Source organism: Oncorhynchus kisutch, linkage group LG27 (genome assembly GCF_002021735.2).
Source record: "Oncorhynchus kisutch isolate 150728-3 linkage group LG27, Okis_V2, whole genome shotgun sequence".
NCBI lineage: Eukaryota > Metazoa > Chordata > Actinopteri > Salmoniformes > Salmonidae > Oncorhynchus > Oncorhynchus kisutch.
Window position 1 is genome coordinate 15,219,856 of NC_034200.2, and position 14,312 is coordinate 15,234,167.

Genomic DNA, 14,312 nt, shown 5'->3' on the forward strand with positions numbered 1-14,312 from the left:
GTATCACAACCGGCTGTGATTGGGAGCCCCATAGCGCGGCGCACAATTGGCCCAGCGTCGTCCGGGTTTGGCCGGTGTAGACCGTCATTGTAAATCAGAATTTGTTTTTAACTGACTTGCCTAGTTAAATAAAGGTTAAATAAAAAAAATATGTTTGGGGCAAATCCAATACAACATATCACTGAGTAACTGCCTCCTTATTTTCAAGCATGATGGTGGCTGCATCATGCTAATGAGTATGCTTGACATCGGCAAACAGTTTTACCAGATGACAAGAAACAGGATGAAGCTAAGCACAGGTCAAATCCTAGAGGAAAACCTGCTTCAGTCTGCTTTACACCAGACACTGGGAGAACAATTCATTTTTCAGCAGAACAATGACCTACAATACAAAGACTAATCTACACTGGAGTTGCTAACCAAGACAGTGAATATTCCTGAGTGACCAAGCTACAGTTTTGACTTAAATCTGTTTGAAAATCTATGGCCAGACTTGAAAATGTCTGTCTAGCCATGACCTCCAACACCTTGACAGAGCTTGAAAATATTAACTTTTTATGGCTGCAGGGGCAGTATTGAGTAGCTTGGATGTAAAGGTGCCCATTGTAAACGGCCAGCTCCTCAGTCTCAGTTGCTAATATATGCATATTATTATTAGTATTGGATAGAAAACACTCTAAAGTTTCCAAAACTGTCAAAATATTGTCTGTGAGTATAACAGAACTGATTTTCCCTGAGGAAAATGAAAACAGGAAGTGGCTTCTATTTTGAAAACTCCATGTTCCATAGACTCCCTTTGCTGGATTTAAAGGGATATGAACCAGCTTCCTCAAGGTGTCAACAGTCTTCAGACATAGTTTCAGGCTTTTATTTTTGAAAAATGAGCCAGAACAATAACATCGGGTCAAGTGGTCACATGAGTTTTGCTCGCGCAACAGAGTTTGGATAGGTATTGCTTTTCCCTCTCCAACTGTGAAAAGCATTTGCGGTTGATATATTATCGATTATATATTTTAAAAACAACCTGAGGATTGATTATAAAAAACGTTTGACATGTTTCTGTGGACATTATGGAAACTATTTGGAATTTTTGTCTGCATTTTCGTGACCGCTCTTTCCTGTGGATTTCTGAACATAAAGCGGCAAACAAACGGAGGTATTTTGGATAGAAAAATAATCTTTATGGAACTAAAGGAACATTTGTTGTGTAACTGGGAGTCTCGTGAGTGAAAACATCCGAAGATCATCAAAGGTAAACGATTAATTTCATTGCTTTTCTGATTTTCGTGACCAAGCTTCCTGATGCTAAGTGTACTTGTTTTGTCGTGCAATCGATAAACTTACAGAAACGCTTGGATTGCTTTCGCTGTCAAGCATAATTTCAAATTCTGACACGACATGTGGATTAACAAAAGGCTAATCTGTGTTCTCCTATATTGCACTTGTGATTTCATGAATGTAAATATTTGCAGTAATATTTATTGAATGTAGCGCTATGCAATTCAGCGGTTGTTGATTACACTTATCCCGTTAGTGGGATTGCAGCCATAACAAGTTTAAATGGGTAAAATATTGCATAATATAGGTGTGTAAAAGCTCTTATTAGACTTCCCTAAGAAGAAGACTGACAGCTGAAATTGCTGCCAAAGGTGTTTCTAACATTATTTAACATTAATCTAAAAAATAATATATACAGTGGGGAGAACAAGTATTTGATACACTGCCGATTTTGCAGGTTTTCCTACTTACAAAGCATGTAGAGGTCTGTAATTTTTATCATAAGTACACTTCAACTGTGAGTCTGATGACGGTCATAGGTATACTTGTGCAGTGTATCAAATACTTGTTCTCCTCACTGTATATATGCAAGTTCTCCCACTTAATAAGATGAGAGAGGCCTGTAATTTTCATCATAGGTACATTTCAACTATGACAGACAAAATGAGAAAAAAAATCCAGAAAATCATATTGTAGGATTTTTTATGAATTTATTTGCAAATTATGGTAGAAAATAAGTATTTGGTCACCTACAAACAAGCAAGATTTCTGGCTCTCACAGACCTGTAACTTCTTCTTTAAGAGGCTCCTCTGTCCTCCACTCGTTACCTGTAGTAATGGCACCTGTTTGAACTTGTTATCAGTATAAAAGACACCTGTCCACAACCTCAAACAGTCACACTCCAAACTCCACTATGACCAAGACCAAAGAGCTGTCAAAGGACACCACAACCAAAATTGTAGACCTGCACCAGGCTGGGAAGACTGAATCTGCAATAGGTAAGCAGCTTGGTTTGAAGAAATCAACTGTGGGAGCAATTATTAGGAAATGGAAGACATACAAGACCACTGATAATCTCCCTCGATCTGGGGCTCCACGCAAGATCTCACCCCGTGGGTTCAAAATGATCACAAGAACGGTGAGCAAAAATCCCAGAACCACACGGGGGGACCTAGTGAATGACCTGCAGAGAGCTGGGACCAAAGTAACAAAGTAACACACTACGCCGCCAGGGACTCAAATCCTGCAGTGCTAGACGTGTCCCCCTGCTTAAGCCAGTACATGTCCAGGCCTGTCTGAAGTTTGCTAGAGAGCATTTGGATGATCCAGAAGAAGATTGGGAGAATGTCATATGGTCAGATGAAACCAAAATAAAACTTTTTGGTAAAAACTCAACTCGTCGTGTTTGAATGCTGAGTTGTATCCAAAGAACACCATACCTACTGTGAAGCATGGGGGTGAAAACATCATGCTTTGGGGCTGTGTTTCTGCAAAGGGACCAGGACGACTGATCCGTGTAAAGGAAAGAATGAATGGGGCCATGTATCGTGAGATTTTGAGTGAAAACCTCCTTCCATCAGCAAGGGCATTGAAGATGAAACGTGGCTGGGTCTTTCAGCATGACAATGATCCCAAACACATCGCCCAGGCAACGAAGGAGTGGCTTCGTAAGAAGCATTTCAAGGTCCTGGAGTGGCCTAGCCAGTCTCAGATCTTCAGATCTCAACCCCATAGAAAATCTTTGGAGGGAGTTGAAAGTCTGTGTTGCCCAGCAACAGCCCCAAAACATCACTGCTCTAGAAGAGATCTGCATGGAGGAATGGGCCAAAATACCAGCAACAGTGTGTGAAAACCTTGTGAAGACATACAGAAAACGTTTGACCTCTGTCATTGCCAACAAAGGGTATATAACAAAATATTGAGATAAACTTTTGTTATTGACCAAATACTTATTTTCCACCATAATTTGCAAATAAATTCATTAAAAATCCTACAATGTTTTTCCATTTTTTCTGTCATGGTTGAAGTGTACCTATGATGAAAATTACAGGCCTCTCTCATCTTTTTAAGTGGGAGAACTTGCACAATTGGTGGCTGACTAAATACTTTTTTGCCCCACTGTATATACTGTATATACAGTTGAAGTCGGAAGTTTACATACACCTCAGCCAAATACGTTTAAACTCTGTTTTTTTTTTACAATTCCTGACATTAAATCCTAGTAACAATTCCCTGTCTTAGGTCAGTTAGGATCATCACTTTATTTTAAGAATGTGAAATGTCAGAATAATAGTAGAGAGAATTAATTATTTAAGCTTTTATTTCTTTCATCACATTCCCAGTGGCTCAGAAGTTTACATACACTCAATTAATATTTATAAGCATTGCCTGTAGATTGTTTAACTTGGGTCAAACGTTTCGGGTAGCCTTCCACAAGCTTCCCACAATGAATTTTGGCCCATTCCTCCTGACAGAGCAGGTGTAACTGAGTCAGGTTTGAAGGTCTCCTTGCTCGCACACGCTTTTTCAGTTCTGCTCACAAATTTTCTATAGGATTGAGTTCAAGGCTTTGAGATGACCACTCCAATACCTTGACTTCGTTGTCCTTAAGCCATTTTGCCACAACTTTGGAAGTATGCTTGGAGTCATTGTCCATTTGGAAGACCCATTTGCGATCAAGCTTGAACTTCATGACTGATGTCTTGAGATGTTGCTTCAATATATTCATATAATTTTCCTACCTTATGATGCCATCTATTTTGTGAAGTGCACCAGTCCCTCCTGCAGCAAAGCACCCCCACAACATGATGCTGCCACCCCCATGCTTAACGGTTGGGATGGTGTTCTTCGGCTTGCAAGCCTCCCCCTTTTTCTTCCAAACATAACAATGGTCATTATGGCCAAACAATTATATTTTTATTTCATCAGACCAGAGGACATTTCTCCAAAAAGTACAATCTTTGTACCCATGTGCAGTTGCAAACCGTAGTCTGGCTTTTTTATGGAGGTTTTGGAGCAGTGGCTTCTTCCTTGCTGAGCGGCCTTTCAGGTTATGTCGATATAGGACTCGTTTTTACTTTGGATATAGATACTTTTGTACCTGTTTCCTCCAGTATCTTCACAAAGTCCTTTGCTGTTATTCTGGAATTGATTTGGACTTTTCGCACCAAAGTACGTTCATCTCTAGGAGACAGAACGCGTCTCCTTCCTGAGCGGTATGACGGCTGAGTGGTCCCATGGTATTTGTACTTGTCATGCCCTGACCATAGAGAGCCTTTTTATTCTCTATTTTGGTTAGGTCGGGGTGTGACTAGGGTGGGTGATCTAGTACATTTATTTCTATGTTGGCCTGGTATGGTTCCCAATCAGAGGCAGCTGTTTATCGTTGTCTCTGATTGGGGATCATATTTAGGCAGGCATTTCCCTACTGGTTTTTGTGGGATCTTGTTTCTGTGTAGTTGCTTGTGAGCACAGTTTGAGCTTCACGTTTCAGTTGCTGTTTTTGTGAGTTTCCTTTGTTAAACATGTGGAACCCAAATCACGTTGGTCTGAGTATATTTCCAGTTCACACGACGATCGTGACAGTACTTGCATACTATTGTTTGTACAGATGAACGTGGTACCTTCTGGCGTTTGGAAATTGCTCACAAGGATGAACCAGACTTGTGGCGGTCTACAATTATTTTTCTGAGCTCTTGGCTGATTTCTTTTGATTTTCCCATGATGTCAAGCAAAGAGGCACTGATTTTCAAGGTAGGGCTTCAAATACATCTACAGATACACCTCCATTTGACTCAAATTATGTAAATTAGCCTATCAGAAGCTTCTAGAGCCATGACATCATTTTGTGGAATTTTCCAAGCTGTTTAAAGGCACAGTCAACTTAGCGTATGTACATTTCTGACCCCCGGAATTGTGATACAGGGAATTATAAGTGAAATAATCTCTCTGTAAACAATTGTTGGAAAAATGACTTGTGTCATGTACAAAGTAGATGTCCTAACCAACTTGCCAAAAATATAGTTTGTAAACAATACATTTGTGGAGTGGTTGAAAAACGAGTTTTATTGACTCCAACCTAAGTGTATGTAAACTTCTGACTTCAACTGTACATTGATTCCACCTTGACAAAATATATGTTTTTTTGTAGATTGTAGATTCCCACTTTTTAACACAAAATATGAAGAAATCCAAGGGGGGTGTAGACCTTCTAGGCACTGTATATGTTAACTCTCAATTTGCACAAGCACAGACAATCACTGGGGTAAATCCTGTGAAATGTATGCGAAAAATGTTTTTGCGATAGACACGTTCTCCATCTCCACTCATTCCTTCTGTCCTGTGGACTGTAAAAAGAGACAAAGCTTTTTTTTTATAGCTTTTACAGTACGGACAAACGGAAGATGTGACCTTTTGTCCCAGGAGGGCAGAAGGTGAGAACTCTGGGAATCCACTAAAGAGGGCTGGCTCCAGAAGCCAGTCTGTAGACTAGCATCATGTCCTCCTCACCACATTCCTTCCCAACTTAGATCACTGAAACGCTCGCAGACTACATTCAGCTCAGTCATTCAAACCCAAAGCAACATTTACTAATTTCACACGTTTTCGAAAAGGTGGGAGACTGGTTGCCTGACTGCATGGGTAGAGAGCTGAGCGTGAGAGGACAGAGGATGTAAAAAGTGAAACAATGTCAGTGTAAGCCTCCACTTGAGCTTCCTGCAGAGGGAGAGAGAGAGAGAGCCTTGAGAAAATAAGAAAAAGGATTCAAATTGAAGTCCTTATTGAGGTGTTCAGAGTTGAAATTCAGATTAGCGTGACGGTGCTGGAGGTTAAACAGTCAGGTGTGGATTTGCTGCTCCTATTGTTAAGATGAATCTCTCTCAGGTTAAATACTATATTATGTGCCGAGAAGTCTTCATAAGACAGCCTTTTTAGTAAACGCATTCTGTTAGAATGCAATAATATACACTGAGTGTACAAAACATTACAAACACCTTCCTAATATTGACTTTGCACCCCCTTTTGCCCTCAGAACAGCCTCAATTTGTCGGGACATGGACTACCAGGTGTTGAACGAGTTCCACAGGGATGCTGGTCCATGTTGACTCCAATTCTTTACACAGTTGTGTCAAGTTGGCTGGATGCCCTTTGGTGGACCATTCTTGACACTGTGAAATTGTGAAAAGGATGATAATGCCCTTTTAGTGTAAGAGCTGTTTGAAATTTCAGCCTGTTTAAGAGTTCCAAACCTCTCTGCCAATAACAGCAAATTTTCCGTTTTCCGCTCCACACTCAAACCACCCCAACAGTCCATTCTTGCTTGAGAAATGACTCTTTGTTAAGAAGCGATTTTAGTTTATTTTTGACCATTTTAAATGAAAACCGCTACAGTGGACCTTTTACAACAGCCCCTACATTATCTTCAGACATACACTGAGTTCTTGACACACTTAAACCGGTGCACCTGGCACCTACTACCATACCCACGTTCAAGGGCACTTACATGTTTTGGCTTGCCAATTCACCCTCTGAATGGCTTACAAATCCTTCTTTAACCTGTCTCCTCCCCTTCATCTACACTGATTGAAGTGGATTTAACAGGTGACATCAATAAGGGATCTTAGCTTCCATCTAGATTTACCTGATCAGTCTGTCATAGAAAGAGCGGGTGTTCCTAATGTTTTGTAGACTCAGTGTATTTCCTCTGCGTGTAACTGGGAATTTGGAAGGTTCTTCAAATTTGGGTAAAGAAAATCTGAGCTCTACTAATGACTTCAAATGGATTACTTGCAGTAAATGCATGGTTATTGTGATAAAAAGAAAAAAGTACCTCACACTCCTATTTAGAAAAAACAAATCAAATCAAATCAAATGTATTTATATAGCCCTTCGTACATCAGCTGATATCTCAAAGTGCTGTACAGAAACCCAGCCTAAAACCCCAAACAGCAAGCAATGCAGGTGTAGAAGCACGGTGGCTAGGAAAAACTCCCTAGAAAGGCCAAAACCTAGGAAGAAACCTAGAGAGGAACCAGGCTATGTGGGGTGGCCAGTCCTCTTCTGGCTGTGCCGGGTGGAGATTATAACAGAACATGGCCAAGATGTTCAAATGTTCATAAATGACCAGCATGGTCGTATAATAATAAGGCAGACCAGTTGAAACTGGAGCAGCAGCACAGTCAGATGGACTGGGGACAGCAAGGAGTCATCATGTCAGGTAGTCCTGGGGCATGGTCCTAGGGCTCAGGTCCTCCGAGAGAGAGAGAAAAAAGAGAGAATTAGAGAGAGCATATGTGGGGTGGCCAGTCCTCTTCTGGCTGTGCCGGGTGGAGATTAAAACAGAACATGGCCAAGATGTTCAAATGTTCATAAATGATCAGCATGTTCGAGTAATAATTTTTATTTTATTTATTTTTATTTTTTATTTCACTTTTATTTAACCAGGTAGGCTAGTTGAGAACAAGTTCTCATTTGCAACTGCGACCTGGCCAAGATAAAGCATAGCAGTGTGAGCAGACAACAAAGAGTTACACATGGAGTAAACAATTAACAAGTCAATAACACAGTAGAAACCAAAGGGGGAGTCTATATACAATGTGTGCAAAAGGCATGAGGAGGTAGGCAAATAATTACAATTTTGCAGATTAACACTGGAGTGATGAATGATCAGATGGTCATGTACAGGTAGAGATATTGGTGTGCAAAAGAGCAGAAAAGTAAATAAATAAAAACAGTATGGGGATGAGGTAGGTGAGAAAGGGTGGGCTATTTACCAATAGACTATGTACAGCTGCAGCGATCGGTTAGCCGCTCAGATAGCTGATGATTGAAGTTGGTGAGGGAGATAAAAGTCTCCAACTTCAGCGATTTTTGCAATTCGTTCCAGTCACAGGCAGCAGAGTACTGGAACTAAAGGCGGCCAAATGAGGTGTTGGCTTTAGGGATGATCAGTGAGATACACCTGCTGGAGCGCGTGCTACGGATGGGTGTTGCCATCGTGACCAGTGAGCTGAGATAAGGCAGAGCTTTACCTAGCATGGACTTGTAGATGACCTGGAGCCAGTGGGTCTGGCGACGAATATGTAGCGAGGGCCAGCCGACTAGAGCATACAAGTCGCAGTGGTGGGTGGTATAAGGTGCTTTAGTGACGAAACGGATGGCACTGTGATAGACTGCATCCAGTTTGCTGAGTAGAGTGTTGGAAGCCATTTTGTAGATGACATCGCCGAAGTCGAGGATCGGTAGGATAGTCAGTTTTACTAGGGTAAGCTTGGCGGCGTGAGTGAAGGAGGCTTTGTTGCGGAATAGAAAGCCGACTCTTGATTTGATTTTAAGAAGGCAGAACAGTTGAAACTGGAGCAGCAGCACGGCCAGGTGGACTGGGGACAGCAAGGAGTCATCATGTCAGGTAATCCTGGGGCATGGTCCTAGGGCTCAGGTCCTCCGAGAGAGAGAAGGAGAGAATTAGAGAACGCACACTTAGATTCACATAGGACACCGAATAGGACAGGAGAAGTACTCCAGATATAACAAACTGACCCTAGCCCCCTGACACATAAACTACTGCAGCATAAATACTGGAGGCTGAGACAGGAGGGGTCAGGAGACACTGTGGACCCATCCGAGGACACCCCCGGACAGGGCCAAACAGGAAGGATATAACCCCACCCACTTTGCCAAAGCACAGCCCCCACACCACTAGAGGGATATCTTCAACCACCAACTTACCATCCTGAGACAGGGCCGAGTATAGCCCACAAAGATCTCCGCCATGGCACAACCCGAGGGGGGGCGCCAACCCAGACAGGATGACCACATCAGTGAATCAACCCACTCAGGTGACGCACCCCTTCCAGGGACGGCATGAGAGGGCCCCAGTAAGCCAGTGACTCAGCCCCTGTAATAGGGTTAGAGGCAGAGAATCCCAGTGGAAAGAGGGGAACCGGCCAGGCAGAGACAGCAAGGGCGGTTCGTTTCTCCAGGGCCTTTCCGTTCACCTTCCCACTCCTGGGCCAGACTACACTCAATCATATGACCCACTGAAGAGATGAGTCTTCAGTAAAGACTTAAAGGTTGAGACCGAGTTTGCGTCTCTGACATGGGTAGGCAGACCGTTCCATAAAAATGGAGCTCTATAGGAGAAAGCCCTGCCTCCAGCTGTTTGCTTAGAAATTCTAGGGACAATTAGGAGGCCTGCGTCTTGTGACCGCAGCGTACGTGTAGGTATGTACGGCAGGACCAAATCAGAGAGATAGGTAGGAGCAAGCCCATGTAATGCTTTGTAGGTTAGCAGTAAAACCTTGAAATCAGCCCTTGCCTTGACAGGAAGCCAGTGTAGAGAGGCTAGCACTGGAGTAATATGATCAATTTTTTTGGTTCTAGTCAGGATTCTAGCAGCCGTATTTAGCACCAACTGAAGTTTATTTAGTGCTTTATCCGGGTAGCCGGAAAGTAGAGCATTGCAGTAGTCTTACCTAGAAGTGACAAAAGCATGGATAAATTTTTCTGCATCATTTTTGGACAGAAAGTTTCTGATTTTTGCAATGTTACGTAGATGGAAAAAAGCTGTCCTTGAAATGGTCTTGATATGTTCTTCAAAAGAGAGATCAGGGTCCAGAGTAATGCCGAGGTCCTTCACAGTTTTATTTGAGACGACTGTACAACCATTAAGATTAATTGTCAGATTCAACAGAAGATCTCTTTGTTTCTTGGGACCTAGAACAAGCATCTCTGTTTTGTCCGAGTTTAAAAGTAGAAAGTTTGCAGCCATCCACTTCCTTATGTCTGAAACACATGCTTCTAGCAAGGGCAATTTTGGGGCTTCACCATGTTTCATTGAAATGTACAGCTGTGTGTCATCCGCATAGCAGTGAAAGTTAACATTATGTTTTCGAATAACATCCCCAAGAGGTAAAATATATAGTGAAAACAATAGTGGTCCTAAAACGGAACCTTGAGGAACACCGAAATTTACAGTTGATTTGTCAGAGGACAAACCATTCACAGAGACAAACTGATATCTTTCCGACAGATAAGATCTAAACCAGGCCAGAACTTGTCCGTGTAGACCAATTTGGGCCAACAAAGTAGACCAACAAATCCTCATCATCCAACCTCAGCAGCAGGTACTTTATTGCATGTTCTGAGACCAGATTCAAGAACTTATCGAGAAGATTGCGTTGTTATGTAATGACTAGTAAAAATGCACAATGACCTTACTCCCCATTCTTGTGATAATTAACCCATACACCAAGACAACCCATAGGGCTGCTGGCTTGGGGCTTTGCACGTAGGGAACTCCATATCACATCAGGTCACATCAAGTAAGAAGTTATACTATACTTACCATCCTTCTAATATATTGTAACATACTGTACTTCTCTCGTTTTCCTGTGAAACCATCTATTGATACAAAACCCTGGTCAAATATATCAGCACTCAGACAATAACTACATTCAAAGGCTCCTGACAAATGATGGAATAATTGTGTTCTCTATCTGGTTGCTTTTAAGTATCCAAGAGAGGACAGCTTGTGAGAGAAATAATCACTTGCGGGTGTCCAGAATGACGCCTTAATTACATAAATTAATCATTCATAGTTGGTGCTTTGCTTTGGACACCAATTCAAAAGCACAATGAAGACACATGGTGAACGCCGGCTAACAGGCAGGCAGCACTGCACAGCACGAGTAGCTAGTGCAAATATATATATATTTTTTATTTGATTTCACCTTTATTTAACCAGGAAGGCCAGTTGAGAACAAGTTCTCATTTACAACTGCGACCGGGCCAAGATAAAGCAAAGCAGTGCGACACAAACAACAACAGAGTTACACATGGGATAAACAAACGTAGAGTCAATAACGCAATAGAAAATTCTATATTACAGTGTGTGCAAATGAAGTAAGGTGAGAGAGGTAAGGCCTATAAATAAGCCATAGTGGCGAAATAATGACAATTTAGCAATTATCCGTACGATATTGGGTGAGGCGGGTTGCAGGAAAGTATATTTCGTTCGTAGATAGAAAGTGAGATTAAGATATATACGAAAAAGACTGGCTATTTACAAGGGATAGGACATGGGATAAGACAGATAGATATACACGTCCTACTGCGCTGCCATCTTGGAACAAGATCATGCATATCATTTTTCCCTTTGGTGCGCAGCTCTGTCTAAAGCATCTCTTTTTAAAGAGTAATGTAAACATGCGGCAATGGAGGCACTGGAGACAAACCTAAGCAGCATCATACTGCTGCCCCTGCCTTTCAGAACAGTTATGACTCCAAGAGTAGAAACCACAGCTAGAATGGAAAGCGCTCCGAGAACACCCAGTAGTGTGAACTCACAGGCATATAGCTCCCTCTAGGGGATGATTTCAGCGCTGATTAATTATAGAATGGCTGAAGCTTGATAACAAGACGGGGTGAATCTCAATCCTAATTCCTTGATTCCTCATGGAGAATATCAATTGTATTTAGTTGATTCCTCATTGAGCTCCTTCTCAAATCACATTGGAGGTCCAGGATGGAGAGGACACAAGGAATCAAGGAAATACTATTTAGATTCAGTGGTGTAAAGTAGTTCAGTAAACATACTTTAAATGACTACTTAAGTCGTTTTTTGTGTTATCTGTAGGCTACTATTTATATTCTGGACAACTTTTACTTCATTACATTCCAAAATAAAATTAATCCATTTGTACTCCATACATTTTCCCTGGCACCCAATAGTACTCCCTAAATCATGTCTGGGTGTTGGAGTGTGCCCAAGGCTATCTGTAAATTAAAACAAAAAACACATTGTTCTGTCTGGTTTGCTTAATATAAGGAATTTGAAATAACATATACTTTTACTTTTGATACATATTTACTTTTGATACTAAAGTATAATTAAAACAAAATACCTTTTAAGACTTTTACTCAAGTAGTATTTTACTGGGTGACTAACTTTTACTTTTAGACATTTTCTATTAAGGTATCTTTACTTTTCCTCAAGTACTTTTTCCACCACTGTTTTGATTTAGTCCACCAGGGAAGAAATCCTCCACCAACTCTTCCCACAACCACTCTCTTCAAAGATGGTTTCCTCCCAGCATCTGTACATATGACTAAGCACATTTTTACTGTGTGCTTTTCGAGTAGATGCTTCCTTTGTATATTTAGGCTGTTTTAATTAATTAGTTATTCTGCTGTTACTAAGATGGCCATGCTGGTGCATAGGTCAACGCCAGTGTTATTTACAATACAGAAAATATTTGGATATGGCTTTGTTGTCCTTCTCGTCTTTTGGGATACCATTTATCCTGTGTTGTTCTGTTGCGAATATATCCTTTGTTTATGTAAACCTATCAGCTTGAGATGAGATCTATACACAAATACAGCAGAGAGAATGAATGAACACATCTAACAAAGGAAATGTTTCTGTGGCTGACAATGAGCTCTCCCATACTGAGGTTATATAGTGTGTGTGTGTGTGTGTGTGAGATGTGGTGCCCAGTCCACAGCGATGTGGGCGGTCTACTAGTCTGCAGTGAATGTGATGCTCAGCCCCAAGACAGTCAAGCTGCTCTGTGTCAGGCCACTGCAGTGGGAGAGATCTATGGTGGTCAGGCCATGCCGAGGACTGGCATGGTGGCCTTACAGTCACTAACCATTACAGTCTATGACCCTGAGTGTCACATCACACAATCCTCTGTAACATGAAAGCTGTACTGTTTTAGGATACTGACTCCTGCAATACAGAGTTCTGACAGACAGTATATGGAAAAAAGTGTATAATCACTGTCCAAAATCATGAATTAATCAGTATTATTAATCAAAGTTAATGGCCTTTTGCACATAAAACTCAACTGTATGAAGAAAAAGAGCTTGTGTTTTCAGTCCAACGGATCATTTTCTAATTATCTGCTATGGCTTGGCAAATGGCTATTAAACACTGTCCAAATGGCCTGATATCACCACTGTAATTGTTTTGGTGCCAATTGCTAGTGGTTAATCCCTGAACCCCATTTAAAGAATGAAAGCAATTGTATATCAAGGCTAACAAGATCTATGAAATATTATATATACACTACCGTTCAAAAGTTTGGGGTCACTTAGAAATTCTTGTTTTTGACAGAAAAGCAAGTTTTTTTTTTGTCCATTAAAATAACATCAAATTGATCTGAAATACAGTGTAGACATAGTTAATGTTGTAAATGACTATTGTAGCTGGAAACGGCAGATTTGGAATATTTACATAGGCGTACAGAGACCCATTATCAGCAACCATCACTCCTGTGTTCCAATGGCATGTTGTGTTAGCTAATCCAAGCTTATAATTTTAAAAGGCTAATTGATCATTAGAAAACCCTTTTGCAATTATGTTAGCACATCTGAAAACTGTTGTTCTGATTAAAGAAGCAATAAAACTGGCCTTCTTTAGACTAGTTGAGTATCTGGAGCATCAGCATTTGTGGGATCGATTAGATCTTTGTAGACATTCCATAAAAAAAATCTGCCGTTTCCAACTACAATAGTCATTTACAACATTAACAATGTCTACACTGTATTTCTGATCAATTTGATGTTATTTTAAATGGACAGAATGTTTTTCTTTAATAAACAAGGACATTTCTAAGTGACCCCAAACTTTTGAACAGTTGTCTATATATTGCATCACAGGTGGACATAAGCTAGAAAAGATTTAACTTATTTATGAGAATCGTTGATAGTGTTGATAATCTGGCTGTTAGACAGGTCAGTATCAACATTCAGAATTTATTTCATTTTATAAGCTGGGTGGTTCGAGCCCTGAATGCTGATACCACGGGTATGACCCCAAAAATGATTTGGAATGCTCTAATTACGTTGGAAAACAGTTTATAATAGCAATAAGGGTGTTTGTGCTATATCAAATACATTTTTATGTCACATGCATCGAATACAACATGTGTAGTAGACCTTACAGTGGAATGCTTAACCAACCAATGCAGTTAAGAAAAATAAGTGTTAAGTAGAAAATACAAATAACAAATAGTTAAAGAGCAGCAGT